The following is a 23,893-nucleotide window of genomic DNA, read 5'->3' as shown; positions in this document are numbered from 1 at the left end:
TTTTTAAGATTTTTTTATTTTTCCTTTTTTCCTCTCCAGAGCTCCCTGGTACATAGTTGTGTAGTTTTAGTTGTGGGTCTTTCTAGTTGTGGCATGTGGGATGCCTCCTCAGCATGGCTTGATGAGCGATGCCATGTCTGTGCCTGGGATCCAAACCGGCGAAACACCGGGCTGCTGAATCGGAGCACAGGAACTTAACCACTCGGCCGTGGGGCCGGACCCTGAAAAAATTTTTAACATGGTTAACCAAAGTGCAAGCTTCCTGACTCTGACCATTAATGTGTTGAGGTATTTGCATACAAGAGCCATGAATCTAAGTGAAAAATAAATTATTTAGTTTTGAAATTAACTATTATTATTGCTGTGGTTGTTAGGAAACTAAGATTTTACGTACTAGTCAAAAATATATGTAAGCTGCAACTTTGTGTACAATGTATGTTATTCCAGCTGGAATTTCGACCTTGCCCTCTCACTTAATCTTATTCTGATAACTAATCTTAGAGCTGCCAGTAAGAAATAGGGAGTGCTTTCTGAGGGGGAGAGGATCTTTGGTTTCCTTGTTGGGTATTAAATATCACTGCAAAGGTAAAGGGATACAGGCCTTGTCTTTTGGATTGTTCATCCGCCTGCCTTTACTCCTTTTAGTGTGTAGGAAGCCATTGTTCAGATCTAAATTGTAAGGCCTGGATACGATTTTGATGCTTGTCTCCCATCATAAAGCATTGTGAGTGCAATACTCAGCTTTTCATGTAGTATCTCTTGAATAATCTAGTTTCCTGCTGAAAATATTTCAAAACTTTTTCTTGGCTACGTTTTTGTTACAAGTTATATAGCGTTTAGTGAAAATTTTTTTTCTCACTAAGTAATTCAGAACCTGAATTGTCAGGACCTCATGTGGAGTTAGGCAAAATCCTAGGGATTTAGCACGCTCTCTTTTTTCCATTGTACAGATGCATCAGCTTAGTTTTTTGAAGGTGATTCTGAATATGGAAATATCTTAAAGGATTTGGTTTGTTGTTTGGTGATTATGTAAGCATGTTGCTGGGGGTGAGTGTCTTAATGAAGTGTAAAATACACCTCGATTCACTACTGAAACAATTTGGAAAAATGAAATCCTCTTTTTTTTTTTTTGGAGGAAAGTTAGCCCTGAGCTAACTGCTGCCAATCCTCCTCTTTTTGCTGAGGAAGACTGGCCCTGAGCTAACATCTGTGCCCACCTTCCTCTGCTTTATATGTGGGACACCTACCACAGCATGGCTTGCCTAGCGGTGCCATGTCCACACCCGGGATCCGAACCGCGAACCCCGGGCTGCCAAAGCGGAATGTGTGCACTTTACCGCTGCGCCACAGGGCCGGCCCCAAGATTCTCATTGTTGAGTCTATCCATTGTTATCCTCTCCCTTCCAACTTTTCTTGTTGTTGTTATTTTTCAAACTGCCCTTGTGGAATAAACCATGCTGTGTACTTTACATGCATTAATTCATTTAATCCTTATGATAAATTTAAAAGACCAGTGTATCTACTGTTTAAAGATGAGGAAACTTAGTAGAATTATACACCCTGGTCGAGCCTGCACAGTAGTGGAGTGAGGATTTTCATGCAAGTTGGTCATGGGTTTGCAACTCTTTCTCTTAACCACTCTGCCTCTATTCATCATACACCTTCATATGCCTTCCCTTCAATATGAGGGTGTTTCTTTGATTTGACCTTAAGAGCATTGCTTTGTGAATCCTATTTCAATCTTTAGAAGTTGTTTGCAAAAATCTGAATTAATGTGTGTGGCCAAGAAGCTTGTGAGCAACGTAGGAATACTTGTACTTTTCTGTCACTTTCATAGAGAATTATATTAGTCTTTTTTCCCTCTAGAGAGGGACTGGGAAAGGAAGTCTAAAGGTAGCAAAACCTCAGTGCTCAGCATTGTACAAACGTTTTTTTTTTCATGCTTAAAAAAAGAATGCAGGGGCTGGCCCCGTGACTGAGTGGTTAAATTCGCTCTCTCCGCTTCGGCGGCTCCGGGTTTCGCTGGTTCGGATCCTGGGTGCTGTGGGGACCTGGAATTGGCCACCCCAAGATATGTCTCTTTGGAATCAGGATTATTTGAGGCTGATTGCTTTTGATAAACTGGGACAGGGAAGGAGGCTCTGAGGAATGGAATTTGCCCTTTGTTGGGACACCTTTGCATTTGTAGGGTAAATCTCTATCTGTAGGGGGTGCCTCCCTCTCTGTACCAGGAAGAAGAAAGGAGATGGCCTTCTCTCTGGGAGCTCTTAATCAATGCCAAAGGCAAAGACTTAAATCTGCATTTTATTGTGCTAGTCTGGTAACCTCCTGTAACTAACTTCCCTCCCCCTCCCAACGCTGGCATTTCTTAAGGATTAAGCATCTTTCCTTAGGCTAGGAACTGATTGCCGAGCTCACCTGTGACTGCCCAGCTCCAGACAATCCACTTGCCTCCTGCTACGCCCACTGAGATAGCAGACCATTACCTGCTGGGTCCCTCAAGCACTGTGCCGACAGGGCAATCTTGTGACTATTGTGGGAGGGACATTTCAATCACATGTGAAACACCCCGTTTGGGGGTATATAACCACTGTCTGCACCCCACTTCTTCGGTGCCCTTCCTTCGGGAAGAAAGGCCCCGGGCCGTGGTTCCTCATAAAGCTTTGTTTAATTTTCTCTTGCTATTCTGTCTCATGTGAATTTAATTTGTTCTCCAGCCAGACGAACCCCCATTTGGGGAGAGGAAATGTCCTCCTCCCCTACAGTGCGGACATGGCACCGCTTATCAGGCCATGTTGAGGTGGTGTCCCACATGCCACAACTAGAAGGACCCACAACTAAAATATACAAGTATGTACTGGGGGAGAATTGGGGAGAAAAAGCAGGAAAAAAAATGAAGATTGGCAACAGTTGTTAGCTCAGGTGCCAATCTTTAAAAAAACACAAAACAAAACAAGAAAAAAATAAGACATGCAAAAAATTGCAAAGAATAATGCAATTAGTACCCATGTATTTCAGAGATCAATTTAATACCTATAAGAAATAAAGCTCTCCCACCGTAGCTAAATCTTTAGAATTGTTCCCCCCTTCGCCTCCAAGTACTCATCTCATTTTCGTGTTTATGATACTTACATGTCTTTCTAGACTTCTATTAAGAATGTATGTTTTCCTAAACAAAATATGCTATCGCTTTTGTGTGTTTTTAAGCTTCATATCCGTTTTTCTATTCGTACTCAGTGCTGTCAAGAATTTTTTTTCTTGGTTTTTTTTTTGTGTGTGTGTGTGAGGAAGGTTGGTCCTGAGCTAACATCTGTTGCCAGTCCTTCTCTTTTTGCTTGAGGAAGATTTGTCACCGAGCTAACATCTGTGCCATTTTCCTCTATTTTGTCTGGGTGGGCTGCTACCACAGTGTGGCTTGACGAGTGGCGCTAGGTCTGCGCCCGGAATCTGAACCTGTGAACCCTGGGCTGCTGAAGGGGAGCATGCGAACCTAACCACTATGCAACTGGGCCGGCCCCAAGAATATTCTTGTATGTATTTTCTATAGATTTGGGAGAGATTCTGTAGTGTTTATACCTAAAAGCGGAATTGCTTGGTCATAGGATGTTCACATCTTTTTTTTTTTTTTTAAAGATTTTATTTTTCGTTTTTCTCCCCAAAGCCCCCTGGCACATAGTTGTATACTTATAGTTGTGGGTCTTTGTAGTTTGACATGTGGGGTGCTGCCCCAGCATGGCTTGATGAGCGGTGCCATGTCTGCGCCCAGGATCCGAACTGGCGAAACCCCGGGCCACCGAAGCGGAGTGCGTGAACTTAACCATTCGGCCATGAGGCTGCCCCCGGCTGTTCACATGTTTATTAGACACTATCACGCTATTCTCCAGAGAGGTTAGACTAGTTGATACTCTCCATGCTGCACATCTTAACAATGCCTGATGTTGTTAGACTTTAAAATTTTTGCCATTCTTATGAGTATGAAATATTTTGTTATAGTTTTAAATTGTATTTCTCAGATTACTGGTGAAGATGAATATCTTTTCATATGTGTTTTAGCCATATAAGTTTCCTCTGTTTTGAATTGCGTGTTCTTATCCCGACTCCACTTTATTTTTTAGCATTTGTTGTCATTTAATACACAGTATAGAGTTAACTAGTTTGTATGTCTCACCCCACCACGGGGTCAAAGACTTTCTCTTTTTGTCAGTTGTATCTCTAGTGCCTAGAACAGTGCCTGGTGTATGGTAGGTGTTCAATAAATATTTATTTAATAAATCTTTTTTCACCTAAACAATTGAATTTTTGAGCACACTCCCCCCTTTTTTATTTTATGTTATGGAAGATTGGCCCTGAGCTAACATCTGTTGCCAATCTTCCTCTTTTTGCTTGAGGCAGATTGTTGCTGAGCTAACATCTGTGCCAGTCTTCTTCTGTTTTGTATGTGGGATGCCACCACAGTGTGGCTTGATGAGCAGTGTGTAGGTCCGCACCTGGGATCTGAACTTGTGAACCCTGGGCCGCTGAAACAGTGTGTGCGAACTTAACCACTACAGCACTGGACCGGCCCCCAATTTTTTTCCTTTTTATTGATTTCTAGAAGTTCTTTATATAATCTAGAATCTGGATTTTAATCCTTGGTTATATATGTTGCAAATATACTCTCCTAGTCTGTAGGTTTGTTTTGATTTTCTAAAGCATGTAGACGTATCTATCAATCTTTACCTTTCTGGTTTACACTTATATCTTCTTTGAAATCCTCTACCTTGAATTCGTACAGATATTCTCCTATGTTTTCTTCTAAAAGTTTAAAACCTTTTCACACTTAATATTTATTTGCTTGTGTTTTGTTTAGTCCGCTTGGAGTTTATTTTTGTTTTGGATGTGAGGTAGGAGTCTAATCTTACTTTTCCCATGTGATTTATTTTAGTATTCCTCAATATTCTGAGCCTCAAGTCTTGACTTGTTTTTGGGCTATGTATAGTGACCTTTATACCTTTTCGCCAGGGCTTAAATGTTCTTAACTTTATGCATGAGAAATTGGAAAAATGTTAATGTACTCTGAAACCAAATTTCCAGGAACTAGAAAGCAGGATTGCTAAATCAGGGATGGCATGAGTCAAACAGCTGATTAAATCTTTTAGAGGGAAAACTCTATTTACAAGAATCACTTTGACAGATGACAGTTCTCTTAGTAAATAACATGTGTGGTTATGCCAGTTTTTGTAGCAATCTATTTTCCTGGTTAAACTTATGAATGTAGGGCTGATTCTGGTAGCTGTTAGATTGCTTGTGACTGCTTCGGAAGCAAGATGCGTTTCATGAGGACCTGTGCTAGGAGAGCCTAGGTGGCCTTGGTGTTTTGCAGGAGGAGGCTTGCATTCCCCTAATGGTGTCTGTAAATTGCTGTTGGGTTAACATCAGCTGCAAAGCAGCTGCACATTTATTTTCTAGAATTAGAACCAGAAAAGATGGACATTTTGGATAGATTTTCAGACTGCTTGTAGGATTATTTCTAGTAGTAAGTTTGGTTAAAAATAAGTTTAATTTGGCAGTACTCTGAGAAGTAGTTATTGACCTTCATGTCAAACCAGTTTCTACTTCTGACTTGTAATTTAAAAAAGAAAAAAAAAAGAAGAAAAAATCTCCAAAGATGAATGTGTTTTAGTAGATTCTCCAGCATGACTTGATCATATTTGTGGCAGAGTATTCTGGCATCAAATTCAGTCTCTTTCCTGTTGCTTGTTTACGAAAGAAAGCAAGTGTGACTCATCTAAAAGTTGGTTATCCTGGTCTGATACTCTGGGTTAAATGGGTTATTAATCAAATTACTATTTTGGGTGAAACTTTTTTGGTAAAACTAAACACTTGTGGAAGATGAACTCTGAATGTACCATCTGCTTTTGCAACTCTAAAATTAAGAGTTTTCTGTTGACTGAAATTTCCTTTCAAATAGGTCTTTAGTGAGTTACGTTTGTTCTTGTTTAACATTCCCTGGAGCTTCCAGTAGAGTACGTTTTAGCCAAATAATAATGAGATTATTTAGGAATGTTTTCTAAGACTGATTTCCTAAGGCACCTTAAGAACAAACTTCCCTTCGATAGTAAGTAACTGGGAAGAAAAGTGAGAAATCAGAGCCAACTGGATGAAGTTTGTGGCTTAAAGTTCTTGAACAGATAAAAGGCATGATGATGTGAAAGAACTGGGCCACCGAGAGCCGGGAGCCTTCGGGCTCCAGTATTAGCTCACTTCCTGGGCAGATCTCTTCCTTTTTTGGACTCAATTCCCGTCTGTAAAACTAGGGTTGTGCTAGATAAGAGCTCTAGGACTGCTTCCAGTTCTTAATGCCCTATAACTAATTCCAGTCGTATTTGTCCAAAGTGGATATTCTCCTGGGTAGTGTTTTTGCATCTAGATTAGAGTGAATTGTGGTCTCTTAATCACAAGACTCTGCTCTTTTTTTGTTTTTATTTTTTATTTTTTTGAGGAAGATTAGCCCTGAGCTAACGGCTGCCAGTCCTCCTCTTTTTGCTGAGGAAGACTGGCCCTGAGCTAACATCCGTACCTATCTTCCTGTGCTTTATATGTGGGACGCCTACCACAGCATGGCTTGCCAAGCGGTGCCATGTCTGTCTGCACCCAGGATCCGAACTGGGGAACCCCGGGCTGCCAAAGTGGAACGTGTGCAGTCAACCGCTGTGCCACCGGGCCGGCCCCTCCGCTGTTTGATTAAAGCCAGCTATAGACCATGTGGAGGTTACATACCCTACACATGGTCTGATGATAATGAACTTTTCCTTCTTCCAGCGCTCCCAGTCCCAATTATTTTTTACAAATAACTATTTTAGTGAGGTTTAGAAGTAGATCCATAAAAGTTATAAACGTAGGCTGGAAATTGTATTCACCAGGTTCTCAGTGGAATCAGGGTAATACTGAGCAGAGAGAAACTCCTCTGTTCCGTTATAAGCACCTGGGATGGCATGGATTTTCGCATTCATCTGTGCTCTCCACACTGCTCACTGAAGGAAATCAACAATTATTTATTACTGTTATTTGAGTGCTTCCTATATTACTAGGAACCATACTATAATTTGGATGTTTTCCTCATTTAATCATTGCAGCAACTTCTGAGGTAGTGTTACTTCTGTTTGATAGATCAGGAAACTGAGGCTGAAGAATCAAAATGTTTTAAACTGCTTTTTATGTGATTCCAGAGCTTGTAATCTTTCTTGCCTCAATATGCTGTTTAGTGAAGACATTATTCATAGGGTGCACTCAGTGAATGTTAACTCAGTGAAATATTTGTAAAATGTTTAAAAAATTTTTTTGTACATCGTTTTATATCTTTGTGTTAGTATTTTTAGAAGAGAGGAATAGCCAGTCCTGATAGGCCAACTGAATCTCTTACTAATAGGACATCCTCAAGGCAAGGCAGCATATGGTTGGTGGTTGTGTTCCAACGTAAAATATTAAACCAGGGAGGGGGACTGCAAGTTGGGGAGACGGAGGGTAGAAGTTAGACAGGAGACTTCTTTTCATTATATACTCTGGTACAGTTTGAAATTTTTACTGTGCACGTATTACTAAAAAGAAAAAAAAACTAGGTAAAAAGAATTAAACATTTCTGTTTACTCAAGCAAAGAAAAGTTTATGTTAATATTTCAAGTTCTCTGATTCTGTACATGTTTTTCTCTTTTTTTAAAACTGTGTACATATGCAACAACATGGATGAACCTTGAAGACATTATGGTAGGTGGCAAGCTAGACATAAAAGGACAAATGTTGTATGATTCCACTTACATGAGGTACCTAGAGTAGTCAAATTTATAGAGACGAAGTAGAATTGTGGTTGTGAGGAGGGGGGAAGTTACTGTTTAATGAGCGCACAGTTTCAGTTGGAAAGATGAGAAACTTCTGTAGATGGATTGGTGATGGTTCATAACAGTGTGAATGTACTTAATGCCACTGAACTGAAGTGTACACTTTAAAATGGTAAATTTTGTGTTAGGTATATTTTACTATAGTAAAAAAACATATATATGTAGCTAATATTCATTTGTCATTTAACAAACATGTTTCTAGACGCTGGGGACACAAAAAGGAATTTGATTTAGTACTCACCCTCAAGGCGCCATGTAGTAATAATGCATGACTAGTAGTTTTCAGAGAAATAGAGGGTTATGTTGTAGGGAAATGGGGTAGCTTATAACAGTTTTGTAACGTGATAAAAAGGTGATAAATTCTGGGAAAGTAGCTGTTATGATTTCCCGACAGTCTTGTCAGCTGGATGTGCTGGAGGTTTCAGCCTGAGAGCATGACTTGAAAAACCACCCGTCTAGGTAGAAAGTATCAGGTGCACAGATGGCATGTTGCTCCTGTCCTGTAAGTTGAGAACCTGGGGCACGGAATAATGGCGTCATTTACAGGGCAGATTCATTCAGCGTGGAATCGAGTATAGGCTTGGATTTGTTGCCAGAGCACACTGCTTCTTTAAGAATTTTTGAAGATATAAAAAGTGTCTTATGTTCTGAGTCTGCCATAAAGCCAAACTTTGAATTCTTGATAGAGAAGGTAATTGTTTAATAACCAAGTGACTACTCATACCCACTGGAAGAAGTCTTGTTGGCTTTTAACCCTGTCATTTGACATTGGCCTGATTAATAATAGTATTTAGTATTTGCTATGTGGTAAGCTCTGTGTCAAGTGCTTTGCACATATATTAACTTAGTCAGTTTTCATGACAACCCTGTATAGTAGGAACCAGTTTCACAGAGAGGAGACAGAGATTGAGAGTTAATTAAGTAACTTATCACAGGTCTCAACAGCTACTAGCTGGTGGAGCTAGGAGTCAAACCTAGGCTGTCCAGCTTTAGAGCGTGTGCTTTCATAGTATTTATCGGGCCAGTGCTTTGGAAATTGTTTTGGGATGATTGGTTACTAATTTTATTTGCCTTACTGTAAGTTGCTGGGCAAAATTGGGGATATTATGTAGGTACTTAAATAACAAGAGAGAACTTTTTTTATTGGCAGAATTCAAAATATAATAATTGAATACAAGTTTTGTAAGGCAGATCTGTTAGTGAGAAGAATGGAATTCTTTTTGGGGGATAACATTCCACGTCATTGGGGATGAAAGTTAGCTTTACCTATTAAAATCGATGGCAAATGTCCATCTGTTAATGCTGAAATGTGTAGTGAGACTTTACGTATGTTGTCTTTGGAACTGTCTTTTCACACAGATAAGTACTGCCAAGTGCTAGTATTAATCCATGAGCATATGATTTATTTGGAGCATATGATTCTAACTGAGCATATTCATCACTTGGAATGCATTTATAGAATTCTGTTAGATACTTGATATTTGCCTTTTAGCATGCAGATTAATCATTTCCAATCGAAGAGTAGATGGAAGCTCCTCAGTTGCACAGTTGGCTCAAGTCTGCTGAAAAGCTAATTTCCAAAGCTATTCAGTATTCAATAATAGTGTTTAAGGGTGGTGGTTCTTGTTCAGAAAAATTTCACTTTCAGCCCTGAGCTAAAAAACAACCAAAAAATTTTACTGCTGCTAAGCCATTGAACTATGCTAAGCCCATTTGATAGGGCATGTCAGGATTCACCTTATATTTCTGCCAAGAATTCACAAAACTGATGATAGTTAAGTCTATGAAAGTGAATTGAGAGCGCATGAAGGTCACTCCTGATAATACTGGCTCAGTAACACACGATGGATTAACAGTTTTTTGCAAAATACCTCCTGATGAATAGTACAGTGAATAACCAACCATATGCCTTAAATACCTTACATTTTTGCAAGTGCTCTAAATTTGTCGAACTTAGCCCTGTGTTCTCCACACATTTTTATCACCATCGTTTGTGACACATTAGCAGATTCAAGTTCGGATTGTATTGAATTGGTGTTCCACACAGATTATTCGTAGAAGCTAACTCACTCTTCAGTCACTTCAGACTCAGCATTGACTTCTCCAGTAAACAGCCCAGCAGTATCAATTATATCGCTTGAGTCATCCTCATTCTACAAAACATCCAGCCAGTACTCCTCAAAACTGTCAAGGTCATCAAAAATAAGAAAAGTCTAAGAAACCTGTCACAGCCAAGAGGAGTCTAAGGAGACACGACAACTAAATGTATATCCTAGATGAGATCCTGGAACAGAAAAAGGGCATAAGGTAAAAACTAAGGAAATCTGGATAAAGTATAAACTTTAGTTAATAAGAATGTATCAGTATTGGTTCATCAGTTGTGAGGAATGTACCGCACTAATTTAAGATGTTAACAACAGGGGGCCAGCCTGGTGGCGCAGCAGTTGAGTTCACACGTTCAGCTTCTCGGCGGCCCGGGGTTCGCGGTTCGGATCCCGGGTGCGGACGTGGCACTGCTTGGCAAAAGCCATGCTGTGGCAGGCGTCCCACGTATAAAGTAGAGGAAGATGGGCACGGATGTTAGCTCAGGGCCAGTTTTCCTCAGCAAAAAGAGGAGGATTGGTGGTAGTTAGCTCAGGGCTAATCTTCCTCAAAAAAATAAAGTTAACAGAGGAAACTGGTATGGGGGCAGGAACTCTCTGTACTATTTTCTCAGATTTTCTGTAAATCTGAAACTGTTCAACAACAAAACATTTGTATGGGGCTGGCCCCATGGCCAAGTGGTTAAGCTCACGTGCTCCGCTTCGGCGGCTGCGTGTTTCCCTGGTTCCATCCTGGGCGCAGACCTAGCACTGCTCATCAAGCCGTGCTGAGGTGGCGTCCCACACAGCGGAACAAGAAAGACCTACAGCTAGAATATACAACTGTGTACTGGGGGGCTTTGGGGAGAAGAAAAAGGAAAAAAAACCCATTTGTTTAGGAAAAAGGGTAAATGATTTTGATTGGTGTTCCTTGCCTCTTGATGACTCAGCAAGGCTTGATGAGCAGTGCTGGGTCTGCGCCCAGGATGGAACCAAGGAAACACGCAGCCGCCGAAGCGGAGCACGCGAGCTTAACCACTTGGCCCTGGGGCCAGCCCCACACAAATGTTTTGTTTTTGAAGAGTTTCAGATTTACAGAAAATGTGAGAAAATAGTACAGAGAGTTCTACCCCATACCAGTTTCCTCTGTTGTTAACATCTTAAATTAGCACGGTACATTGGTCACAACTGATGAACCAATATTAACACATTCCTAAAGTTTATACTTTATTCAGATTTTCTTGGTTTTTTTACCTTATGCCCTTTTTCTGTTCCAGGATCTCATCTAGGATGTACATTTAGTTGTCATGTCTCCTTAGACTCCTCTTGGCTGTGACAGGTTTCTTAGACTTTTCTTATTTTTGATGACCTTGACAGTTTTGAGGAGTACTGGCTGGATGTTTTGTAGAATGTTCCTCAATTGGTATTTGTCTGATATTTTTCTCATGATTAGACAGGTGTTAGGGATTTTGGGGAGAAAGCCCACAGAGGTAAAGTGCCATTTTCATCATATGTCAAGGAGTGTATGCTATCAACGTGATTTATTGTTGATGTTAACCTTAGTCGCCTGGCTAGTTTCTCCAACATAAGTTACTCCCTCCCTTGCCTTCCATACTGTAGTCTATGGAAGGAAATCACTAGGCTGACTCCACTCCACTTAAGGAGTGGAGAGTTATGTTCCACCCCCTTGAAGGTGGAGTATATACATAATTTATTTGGAATTCTTCTGCAGGAGAGATTGGTCTCTTCTCATCCATTTGTTGATTTATTCAGTCGTTTATTTATATCTCTGTGGACTCATGGATATTTTATACTTTGAGTTATCCGGTACGACTATATTTTGTTCAGATTTTTCCAGTTTTGGCTAAGAACTCTCAGATGGACAGGAGTGTCCTTCATTGTGGGTTTTTTTTTTTTTTTTTTAACACTTCCTTACTTTCTGACCTTACAAGATACTCCAGGCTCATCCTGTGTATTGCCTGCCCCACCCCTAGGATCCAGCCATTTCTCCAAGGAGCCCTGGTTTCTTTCACTGGACAGTGGTATTAGAAATCAAGGTCTGGGTGCTAGGTGTGCTCTTTGCTACTGGAGTATTATTGCTTCTAGGTCTTGTAGGCTGACAAAGCAAGGAAATAGATGTGTATATGCTAACATATATTTCATATACCTATAGAAAAATATGTATACTTACAGGAAATATCAGTATATTAACATGTATTCTGTATACATATAGAAATATCTAAGTTCTTGATATTTCCATATATATCCATTTGTATCTGCAGTAAGCTAAACATGAGTTCATAGTGCTGTCTCCAACTCTAATCCAGTACTGTGTGCACCATTCCAGCCTTTGCTTTTTTCTTGACTATCCTCCGATTCTCAACCGAGAAACTTGGCTCTTACCATGTTCTTATTTATTAATTCCAGTATATACGTGTAGTGATGTCAGAATTGTTAACCCATATCCCCTGGGAAACGACTTTAACAACTAGAATACGGTGGTTATGTGCAGTTCCTTTTGCTTTCACTCTTCCCTCTTCCACTCATTTTCATATTACTTAGGTCAGTACCTTTCCCCTCCACCTGCCTTGTAATTGACTACTGATGTTGCCCCCACTGACCTCCACACTGTGCCTTAAATGGGCAACATTCTCTTTAACAGTCCGCTTTTCTTTTCTTGTTTTGACATATGGATATGCACTGATGGTTTAAAAATAATATATGATATGACACTGCACAGTGCTTGAAATACTGTAGAGTTGTAACTGCCTCACCGCAGTTTGTAGCTGTGCAGAGTGGTGAGACCACTGCATCCAGTCTCTTTTGCAACCAGACTCTGCTGTTGTAGTGTGAAAGCAGCTGTCTGTAAACGAATGGATCTAGCTGTTTTCCAATAAAACCCTTCGTGGATGCTGAAATTGGAATTTCACAGAAATTTCACATCAAATCTCGATTTTTTTTCAACCATTTAAAAATGTGGAAACCGTTCTTAGCTCATGGGTGGTACAAAAACAGGTTGGGCTAGATTTGGCCTGTGCATCATTTGCTGACCCCCTAATGTAGAAGGCCCTGTATGCATGACGCACTTGGAGGTATGTGTCTTTCTCTCCAAAGCCGTTCATAGTAATTTCACCAGTCTTGGATTCAATCTTGGTTCCTGCTGATACCCATGGACGCTGCTTAGACAGACTAAAGGTTTAAAACACTAAAGGTTTATTTGCTCAACTGTCCTAATCTCATCAATTCCTAGTATTTTTTTCAATGGGGAGTGGCTAAGGTTAAATTTCGTTATTTATTGGATACCTTGGGTTAACTTGAATAGAAGACACTGTCCTCTTTTGTTCACTTTTGTTGACACCATCATGCTTTGAAACCAGAACACATTAGTCCTTAAGTAATATATAAGCAAGTTGCCTGGTGGCTTAAAGGACTAGCCTTGACCTCAGGTTCATAGGAGCAGGCAAGGTCATCCTTGTATTTCCTTGTATTCTATATCTTCATAAAAGATTACCAGAGGTGCTTGAGGAGACATGAGAAAAACATTTCAAGTCTTCTTTAACCGTAGAAGGTACAAGTGCTATGGTCCTCGAATGTTAGTGTTCATGCTTTGGGTTTAGGAACTATGTTGTTACTTCAGGTCTAGCAGTGTATGGAGTGTGGGAGTATTCCATTCTGGTCTAAGCCACTGCATTCCTTTACCTGCATTATTGTAGGCAATATCTGCCAATTTCTTATGACCTTGCCCTGTTAAAATCTATTCTACACTCAGCAGCCAAAATGATCCTTTCAAAACATAACTTTTGAAACATAATTCAGTCCTTTAAAACGTAATTCTGGTCATGTTACTCCTCTGCTCACAACACTCAGTGGCTGCCCACATCACCCAGAGGAAAACCAAAGTCCTTATGATGGCGTGCAAGGCCTCATCCACTCACCCAAGCCTCTGACCCCATCTTCCGACTGCTCCCTGGTGGCATTGTGCGTTGCAGCCACTCCTTTTCTCTCTTCCTCAGATAAGGCAAGCATGTTTCCTCCCCAGGTCTTTACACTTACTGTTTCCTCTCTTTGGTCCTCTCTGCCTTCAGAGAAGGCACAGCATACTCTTTCTCTTCAAGTCTCTGCTCAACTGTCTTGTGAGAGAGGCTTTCCTTGACCACTTTATATAAAGTCGTAACTTTCATTCCCTCATGTGCCCCCATCTCCCCGCTAGAATGTAAGCTACAGGAATGAGGAGAGTTTTTAATTGTTGAATCTCCATTGCCTAGAATAGTGCCTGGCAATGTAGTAGGTACTTGATACATTTTTTTATTGAATAAGTGGACAGTTAAAAGGAAATTGTGTAGAAGAGGAAAAGAGATATTTTTCTTGCTAATATACTGGTGTGTATTAGCTGGGGTGTCCTTGGTAATATACTGGTATCTCACCAAGGGAGGTTCAGGAGATAAAGGCTGAAAAGTATGCCTGTGACTGTCCAGATGACACAGGCAGGACATAAAAGCTGTGGTGGCAGGGATGACTCAGGGCTTCAGGTATCTCCTTACTGTCACAGAATAACTAAGGGCCAGAACCTCAGATTTGCTTCTCCACCCATCGTGACAGTGGAAAATTGAAGACTTGTTGGGATGATAGAATTCTTGCCAATATCCAAGAGGTTAAATAATAGGAAAGAAACATGATGGGGTAGTAAAATGGCAGATTTATGTGTGCTTGCTGTCTGATTAGAACCTTAAGGATGGGTGTATTGGAATGCTGTCGTTTGTTTCTTTAATTCACTGTGTTGTGGAGTAAGCGGTTCTCAGTCCTGGAGCAGTCATCGGGATTTCCTCGAGGTGGCTGATGTGAGCCCCTGTGCAGTTAGAAACAGGGAAAGAAGTTTTGGCTCATGTAACCTAGGATGAATTCTAAGAATAACCTGCAAGAATAAATGCAAAAGTATTTTGAAAGGATGAGTGTTTGAAATTGCTATATTTTTACTGTGTATCAACTGAGTAAATATCTATCAACGTTGTCTCTAATTTGGTAAAGGATCTGACTGAATACTAATTTTATCTGGATCAAAGTCTTATCCTGTTAGTTTTGAGAGTGGATTCTTATTGCCTCTTTGTAATATCACTTACTGATTTCCTTTGGTATAGGTCAAGAGTTTATTGCTTGGGTATTCACTTTACTCAGCAAACACACATCAGTGTTAGGTATATAGAGTTCGCAGCCCTGTGAGGGAAGTTGACATATTAACAGATACAATGAGATGAGTGTAAGGAGAGACACGTCTAGGATAACACAGAGAAGCAGTACCTAACCCAGCCTTCAAGAGCCAGGGACAGCGTACTGTGGAAGGAGACCCTCATAGGAATGAGGAGGAGTTTGGTGAGAGGGGAGGAGTCATTTTAGGCTGAGGGTTCAACATGTACCAAGAGACCATAGCTTAAGGGAATAGATTCCTTTCTTTCCTGGTGCACTAAGCAAGGGTCAGCAGTGTGCAAACCACAGGTTTCAGAGAAAGCTAAGGGTGGTGGGTATCTGAGTGAATGCTGAGTAAGCAAGAAAAGAAAAGATTAATGTCAAGACTGCATCTTCAGGTTATTTGAATCTTGGGTACCTTCCTACTTTATAGTAATATGGGTGAGTGATAAGGCTTTAATAAGCTAGGAGTGAGGACATTAACTACATATATGAGCTTGATGATCTTGGAACTTTGTTTTTCTTGTTTTGGGTAACACTACATAGCATTGATGTAAAGTCATTTTAGTAATGTTTAGATACGAGAATGTTAAACAATTGGATCAGAAGGCTTTTTTCCATGTGCTTTGAGGGATGAGAATGGGGAGTTATTTTAACTTGAAATGTATTTGTTAAATTTAGTTCAGCGTGCCTCAGTTAAATTTTTTTGGTTTCAAGTGTCTAATTCTTCTGAGGTAATCCTCCAGGTTGAATTATGTAGTTTGTGAATTAGTCTTGCATAATGCAAACCATAGCACCTGAAATATTGCTGGCAAAAGTATCAGGTTACAAGAGGAAGGTTTTAGCTTTCCGTACTGCAGTCTTGCTGTGGAAGGTTGGGTGGAGGGGAACGTGTGAGAGAGACAGAGCTCCTCAGGCTGGTACTTTGAGAGAGAAGCCTGTCTCCACTTAGGGTGAAGTTGAGGGCTAAAGTAGAGTTTTTGGTTATAGATTTCAAGCATCTGTATTTTGAGATGCAATCTGCAAGGTTTGGATAACTTTTATCACCGCTCATTTCCTCTCATTCCAGAATCCTATCCTGACTTTGTACATTGGAGAAGCCAGCAGCACTGCCAGTGTTCTTTTGAGGGAGTGTCTGTTTGGGATCTGGTGCAAGCTGAATCTTTGTTCAAATAAGGTAAGTGCATGGTAGTAAAAGGAACTAATAATAACTTCACTGACTTACAAAACCAGTCTTATGTTAAGAATTGTTTATCCAGGAGATTCCTTAATGGAAGTTCTGGCTTCTTGTTAGGCAGTGTTTGTTTTTCAGTTTAACAAACTGAAACAAGATGATAAAGTAGCTTTGCTCTGATTTCATTCCAACTTGTAGAAGCAGCAGTTACTTTTTTATTTTAACTAACTTTTGAGTTCTTTAATAACACGTTTATTCATTTGGAAATACTGAGAAAGATCATCCATAAACTTATCTATTATCATTGTTAACATTTTGTGAACACTCTTTTCATCCCTGTGTTACTTGGATATGTGTATGTGTAATCAAAATTGGAATTGTACTTCTTGTCACATGGTTCTTGTTCACAAGAACAAATTTTTTCCTGTTTGCATTTTTAAATGACTTATGGCATTTCATCATGGATGTGCCATATAGTTGATCTCACTAGCTCCTTTTTGGTAGGCATTTAGTCTTTTCTCTCCTTTTTCCCTGTCTTAGATAACTTTGTGATGGATATGAATAAATTCATGTATACATTTGATTTCCCCCATAGTACATTTTCCTGTCTTAACTTTAAAAAGCATTTTCTATATGCATTTGTACTTTTTTAATTTTACTTTTTATTAAAACGTGTACAAAAACCCTATAATAGACATGTCAGACCATCAGCTCCACAGGACTTTTTATGAAAAACAGCAGTGCCTGCCCACCTCCTTCCCAGTCCCTAGAGGCAGTCGTTTTCAACTCTTTACTGTTTCTTTTGGTACTACCTCTAAATGATAAGCTTATTTTGCTACTTAATGACTTTACAGCTTCTGGTATTATTTATTAACTTCCCACTTTGGATAGTAACAGTTTCTGGTAGAATCCCCTGACTATGTCATATATCCACATTTATTGTCACTGTTTATAATATAATTTTGGTTAGAGTAATAGTCACTGTTGACAGTATTATGGTTATGTGTAGCTTATTCACAGCCAAATTATGTTGCATGCTATGGTCAATTTTCCTGTTCTTTTTTTTTTTTAAAAGATTGGCACCTGAGCTAACAACTGTAGCCAATCTTCTGGTTTTTTTTCCTGCTTTTTCTTCCCCAAATGCCCCCAGTACCTAGTTGTATATTCTAGTTGTGGGTCCCTCTAGTTGTGGCATGTGGGATGCCGCCTTAGCATGGCCTCATAAGCGGTGCCATGTCCGCACCCAGGATCTGAACCAGCGAACTCCCTGGTCACTGAAGCGGAGTGTGAACTTAACCACTCGGCCGCAGGGCTAGCCCCCCTATTATTCTTATTCTTGCGTTCCTGTCCTTATATTTTTATTTTTTTAAGGTTTCATTTAAATTTATTTTTGTCAGCATTTATGATGGATACAGTATCTTTTACCTTTGAGAAAATTGATGATAATCTTTTTTTGGTGGGGGGGGATTAGCCCTGAGCTGACTACTGCCAATCCTCCTCTTTTTTGCTGAGGAATACTGGCCCTGAGTTAACATCCATGCCCATCTTCCTCTACTTTATACGTGTGATGCCTACCACAGCATGGCTTTTGCCAAGTGGTGCCATGTCTGTACCTGGGATCTGAACCGGCGAACCCGGGTCGCCAAAGCGGAACGTCCAAACTTAACCACTGTGCACCGGGCTGGCCCCCAGTGATAATCTTTTTAATAGGCTCATATAGGCCTATGAAATTGACACTAATATTCTTTTTTTTTTTTTTTAAAGATTTTATTTTTTCCTGTTTCTCCCCAAAGCCCCCCAGTACATAGTTGTGTATTCTTCATTGTGGGTTCCTCTAGTTGTGGCATGTGGGACGCTGCCTCAGCGTGGTCTGACGAGCAGTGCCATGTCCGCGCCCAGGATTCGAACCGACGAAACACTGGGCCGCCTGCAGCGGAGCGCGCGAACTTAACCACTCGGCCACGAGGCCAGCCCCATAATATTCTCTTTTTTAATGGCTTATATTTTTACATTTCTTTACTATATTTGGAATTTTATTTCTGTTTATGGTAAGAAGAAATCCAACTTTTTGTACCGAGTCGTTAGTCAGTTGTCCCAACTATTGGTTTATCCTTTTTTCTGGTTCTTTGAAAAGCACCCTTTGTAAGGGTGTATTATAGGGTCTATTTCTAAACTTCGTCTTTATTTATTTATTTATTTTTTAAAGATTGGCACCTGAGCTAACAACTGTTGCCAGTCTTCTTTTTTTTTTCCCCTGCCTTTCCTCCCCCAATTCCCCCCCAGTACATAGTTGTATATTTTTAGTTGTGGGTCCTTCTAGTTGTGGCATGTGGGACGCTGCCTCACCGTGGCCTCATGAGCAGTGCCATGTCCGTGCCCAGGATCTGAACCTCTGAAACCCTGGGCCGTCGAAGGCGGAGCATGTGAACTTAACCACTCGGCCACGGGGCCTGGCCCTAAACTTTGTCTTTTTTACCGTTATCTGTCTAGTCTTGTGCTAATCCTCAATATTTTTATTATTATAGCCTTATTTCATCTTTAAATACTTAGTGATGCAAGCCTTTCTTCCCTCTCCAGCTTCAGCAAGCAAAATGTAATTATTTCTGTACTTATTTTTATCCATACAGAAATATGGCAGTTCTTCAAGAGGCTTAAGTATTAGAAATTAGAAAATAAAGACTAGAAGGACATGTACATAGGAAGCCAGTTGTATAATTTTTAAAATAAGCTTACTAGATTATCTTAACCTCTAAGGTTCTCACCTTCATCTTTTAAGGCAGCTTTTTTTCCCTCCTCTATTAATGGGGAGTGAGTGTGTGTAAAGGCAGCTTTGGATTTTTTGATTCATTCAGTCAGACGCTGGAGTGCTCGTTGCTGTGCCTGTTGTCTGTGCTAGGGATATCAGCTGTGAGCAAGACGGACAGGACCCCTGTTCTTGGGGGGCTTACTGTAAGTTTGGAGAGGCAGATGAGATAATTTCAGATTTTCCTAAGTGCTAGGAAAACAGTAGGACTGCAGGGTAACTTGGGGGTGTGGAAACAGTGAGGTTTCATTGGATAGTGAACTAGAGGAAGATCTTGACAAGTAGCTGAGATCCGAAGGATGAGAAAGGAGCCAGCCTGCCTGAGACCGCAGAAGGGTGTTTGTGTGGACACATGGGCCAGTGTACAGGTGCTGAGTGTCTGGATGCCTGGCTTGTTTACGGAAGAGAAAGAAGGCCTTTGTGGCTCGGGTAGAATGATTGAAGGCGGGGAGAGTGGTTGGAGATGATGATGGAGAAGTAGGCAGGGGCCAGATCACTTAGAGTTTTGAAACTGGCAAGCCAGAGCTTTCGTATTATAAATCTGATGAATCAGTTTTGTTCCTTTTTTAAAAGACCAAATTTAAGGTGTTCTAGGAAATAGTTAGGCTTATTTCTCTAGGTAGTTTACATGCCGTTCCTGAGGGAAATCCAAGACAGGGGAGCTGCAGTGGCCACGTGTGTCTGAGCTAAGTTCTGGTTGAGTGTTTGCATCTACCTGGGCTTGGGGTAGTTGAGTTTTCTCAAATTTAGGTAGCTTTGAATACTGCCTTAATTCATTTTAAATGGAAGCAACAGATTGAGTTCTTGGATTTCTTTTCTTTTGTAGACTCAGGTGAGTGGTAAGATCCAAAATGATAGCAGATTTTGAAATTGTTTTTGATTTTTTACGTAGAGTTTTGTGTATATTAAGACATCTCTTTTTTTTCCCCCAACTTCTCTGGTAAAGTGCGATGTAAATGGAAAGACATCAGGTAGTTAGCTCAACAGGAACTCTTAGTGGATAGAGACTAGAAACTGCGAAAATAAATGATGAATTCAAAAGCGACTGAAAATATTGGATCAGGTTCAAAACCTGAGCACCTGAAAAGACGTAATCATTGTTTTCCTTTAGGACAGCACTGTCCAAGAGAAGTGTAGCATGAGCCACGTGTAATTTCACATTTTATAGAGGCCACATTAAAAAAAAAAAGATGAAATTAATTTTAATATCTTTTATGTAATATATCCACCACATTCTCATTTTAACATGTAATTAATATAAAAAATAGTTAATGAGATACTTTACATTCTGGTTTTGTATTGTCTTCGAAATCCTGTATTTATTTTGTATGTACAGCTCCTCTCAGTTCAGACCAGCCATATTTCAGGTGCTTGGTGGGCACGTGTGTGTTGGACAGTGCAGCTCTAAGAGCTCATACTTCTGAAGGGCAGAAGACATAAATGAATATGATTTAGTTATTGATTGATGCTCTTCCATATTCTAAACAGAATTTAGAGCAGTGATAGATTAACATGTAGCAAAATAAAAACACACATTTTTTCCCCTCCAAACCTCTGTGTGATAGACTTGTTTGGGGAAGATGATTTGATCCTAAAATGACTAATGTCTATAAAAGATGTCAGACAACTGATTTCTGCTCTTAGAGTTGTAAATAGGCTTTATGTAGAACTCCATGTGAACAGTAGATGTCTGTGTATCAGTGGTGGGGTTATTACTTGATGAAGAGAGACCATAGTCCTGGTCCTTGGGATCTGTGAAGAATGTCCATAAACCACTGATTTTTAATCTCTTTCCAGGTTTCCGGAATAAGAATTTTGATAGACTTTTTTTTTTAAAGCTCTGTAGGTGATTGTAATATGTACCACTGGTTCAGCCCAAGGTCTTTAATAATAATTTCATTTTGAAAAGTAAACAGTTGTGTCATGATCGGCTGTTTAATTCAGTTTTAAAAAGGTTGACTGTACTGAGAGCTGGAAGGAGCTGTAGATCCTTAGTTAACACAGGCTATAGTGTCTTTGTTAAGTTAGGAAAGCTGAGGGCTCTTCTGAAATATGGGGAAATAATCCCCAGTGGTAACACACACCCATTTAAAACAGGAACTAAAATTGCTGTTACTGTCCCCTAGGGACATAGGAGAGGAGCCTCTGGGGTGAATCAGAGATTTTATTTAAGCTGCTGACTATGCTGTGCTATTCATTCTATTTCTCTAATGATGGACGCTTAATTGCATAGATGATCCTGAGCTTAATAGACATCCAATGAACAAATTCTCAGGAGAAAATACCAGAAATTGCCTGCACTGGGGATATTGTGATGAACAAGTTGCGAATGAATGGCGCTTCAGCTTGCTGTTGATTTTCCCTGGAACATCCAGCAGCAAAGGGATTTTTTCTCCAAAGGTCATAACCTTAGAACACGGCCTTTTCCTGCTTCTGTACATCTTTTCAGTGCAGCACATCCCAATGTAGCTAGTGAAGGTATAAAACACTATTATTCTGTGTAGGAAGATATCTGAATACTTATTACTAATAGCAAGAAAATAGAATCAGTGGTGAAATCTGTTTCGTCTCAGAGAAGTTCCTAAATATCTCCCTCTCACCCCTCTGGGGTTGTGGCTAAACATAGTTTCTGGTGTGAGCTCACACCTGCTGCATGCTGGGCAGTTTACGTACACTTCCTTAATTCCCATGGCGGTCCTGGGAGGTGTAGGTCACTGTTGGATGATTGAGAGAGTATCTTATCCAGCTAATGAGTGGAGGAGCCAAGATTGGAACTCAGTTCTTTTTTGGTGCCAGAGCTGCTACCCACTGCAGTACCTGGTCCAGTATTACAAAGTGACTCAAGGATCCTGTCCATTTGGGACAGGGCATTTTAGATTGATAAGACACTCCAGCATATCCCCTCACTTAACACCCACCTTTATGCCCAACTTGAAGTGCCATTATATTATGGAAAACACTGAAGAAAACCTGGATTCTCGGCCTAGCCTGGTTGTGTACCGTGTGTTGGGTAATCCTGTGTTCTGTGTGCACATCGTTCCCTTTCCATCAATCAGGGATTTTTCTAGTTGTCTACTTTTGTCTTCATAACTGCTACATATGAACACCATTACCCCTGTCTTTTTTTTTTTTAATGAACTTTTTGTTTGAGGGTAGTGTAAGATGTATAGAAATTGCAAGGCTAGTACAGAATTCCTGTATAAGTTTGCTACAGCTGCTGTAACAGAGTACCACAAACTAGCTCACTAACAACAGCAGTTTATTGTCCCACATGATTTGATCTGGAGGCTAGAGGTTCAGAAATCAGTGTGTTGGCAAGATTGGTTCCTTCTGAAACCTATGAGTGAAGGATCTTTCAGGGCTCTCCATGGCTTGTAGGTGGCCATCTTCTCCCTGTGCCTGTTCACATCTTCTTCCCTCTGCATATCTATGTCTGTGTCCAGATTTCCCCATTTTGGAGGGACATCAGTCATATATCTGTAAAGATCCTGTCTCCAGATGAGGTCACACTCTGAAGTACCTGGTGTTAGGACTTCAGCATAAGAATTTTGGGGGTAGGGGGACAGAATTTAACTCATAAGAGTTCCTGTATTCCCCATGCTCAAGTTCCCCTGTTATTAACATCTTGAAGGCTTTGGTCCGGTCCATTTGTCACAAGTAATGAACCACTATTGATACATCATTATTAACTAAAGTGTTATCCCTGTTTTTAACACACGAGAAACTTCAGTTCAAAGAGGGAATGTGGCTTGGAAAAGATCTCACAACTGGCGACCTCCTTTCTGACTTTACTCTGGTGCAAGCAAAAGAAAACTTCCCAAGTCACATTATGGGCCTGAAGAGATATTAAAAAATGATTTTCTGCAACAGGGCAAGGAACTTGTCTTTCTTGTTTGCTGCATCTAGCATAATGCTTGGCACGGAGTAAGTGTTCAGTACATTCCGATAAAATGATCAGAAGAATGCTCTTGGTACTTGTTGGACCATGGTATTTTTGGAGATTATGCTCACACCAGTCTTACCAAAGTACTTGTAAAGTACAGAGATTATGAAACTTGCTTTAATGAGAAAGCAAAACTATTTACAAAATTGTGAAATAATTGTGTATTTACCTTTCCAGTAAGCATCTCTTAGTGCAGTGTCCTGTTTGTGTTTGTAAAGCCCAACCTACTTGCTACTTATCCTGAAAGTTGAGAAGTTAAGTTGTATGTCCACTATTATCCACGTTTAACAAGAGAGTAAATTGAAATCTACAGAGATTATACTTTCTTCAAGTCCCCCAGAAACCCTCTCTTACTCTGAGTCACTTCCTTTTGCTATGATGTTATTAGATAAACTATACTTAGAACACAGGGTGCTGGCAAATAAAGTTGCGTTTTCCACCTACATACTTCTTGCTCCTCCAGAATACCTCTGGGAGGCATACTTACAGTAAAAGAAATAGGTGCATAAAATTTTTTGCATACATTTTATTGTACTAGCTTTTTTCAAGCTGGCAACTTGAGACCTAAGCTCATTATTTTTGTATGTTTTTCACAATTTTCATGTGCTGATTGATTAAATTATGTTGCTTTCTGGGAATATTAAGTATCCTAGCTGTCTTAAGACTTCTGTATGTTTTCTGATTGGGGGAGATACAGGAGTTTAGTTGTTTCCCAGCAAAGATTTGTCATGATCTTAAATTATTTAATATTTTCTCTGGTGTTAAAAAAGTAAATAAAGAAGAAAGCTTAATGAGACTCTGATTCCTGTGTGGAAATCAGACTTGAAATAATGAGTG

At 40.1% G+C, this 23,893-nt stretch overlaps 1 protein-coding gene across 4 annotated transcripts in view; it reads left to right on the top strand.

The window, feature by feature from the left end:
• THRAP3 (thyroid hormone receptor associated protein 3) overlaps positions 1–23,893 on the top strand; it is a 76,959-nt gene that overhangs the window by 20,442 nt on the left and 32,624 nt on the right. For all 4 annotated transcript variants that reach the window (XM_070510366.1, XM_014840133.3, XM_070510367.1 and 1 more), the window contains one exon: positions 16,206–16,313. The gene's annotated coding sequence lies outside the window, so the exon portion shown is untranslated. The remainder of the gene's footprint in view (positions 1–16,205; positions 16,314–23,893) is intronic.

The sequence above is a fragment of the Equus asinus genome, chromosome 5 (assembly GCF_041296235.1).
Source record: "Equus asinus isolate D_3611 breed Donkey chromosome 5, EquAss-T2T_v2, whole genome shotgun sequence".
Lineage (NCBI taxonomy): Eukaryota > Metazoa > Chordata > Mammalia > Perissodactyla > Equidae > Equus > Equus asinus.
This window is presented reverse-complemented; position numbering and strand designations above follow the sequence as displayed.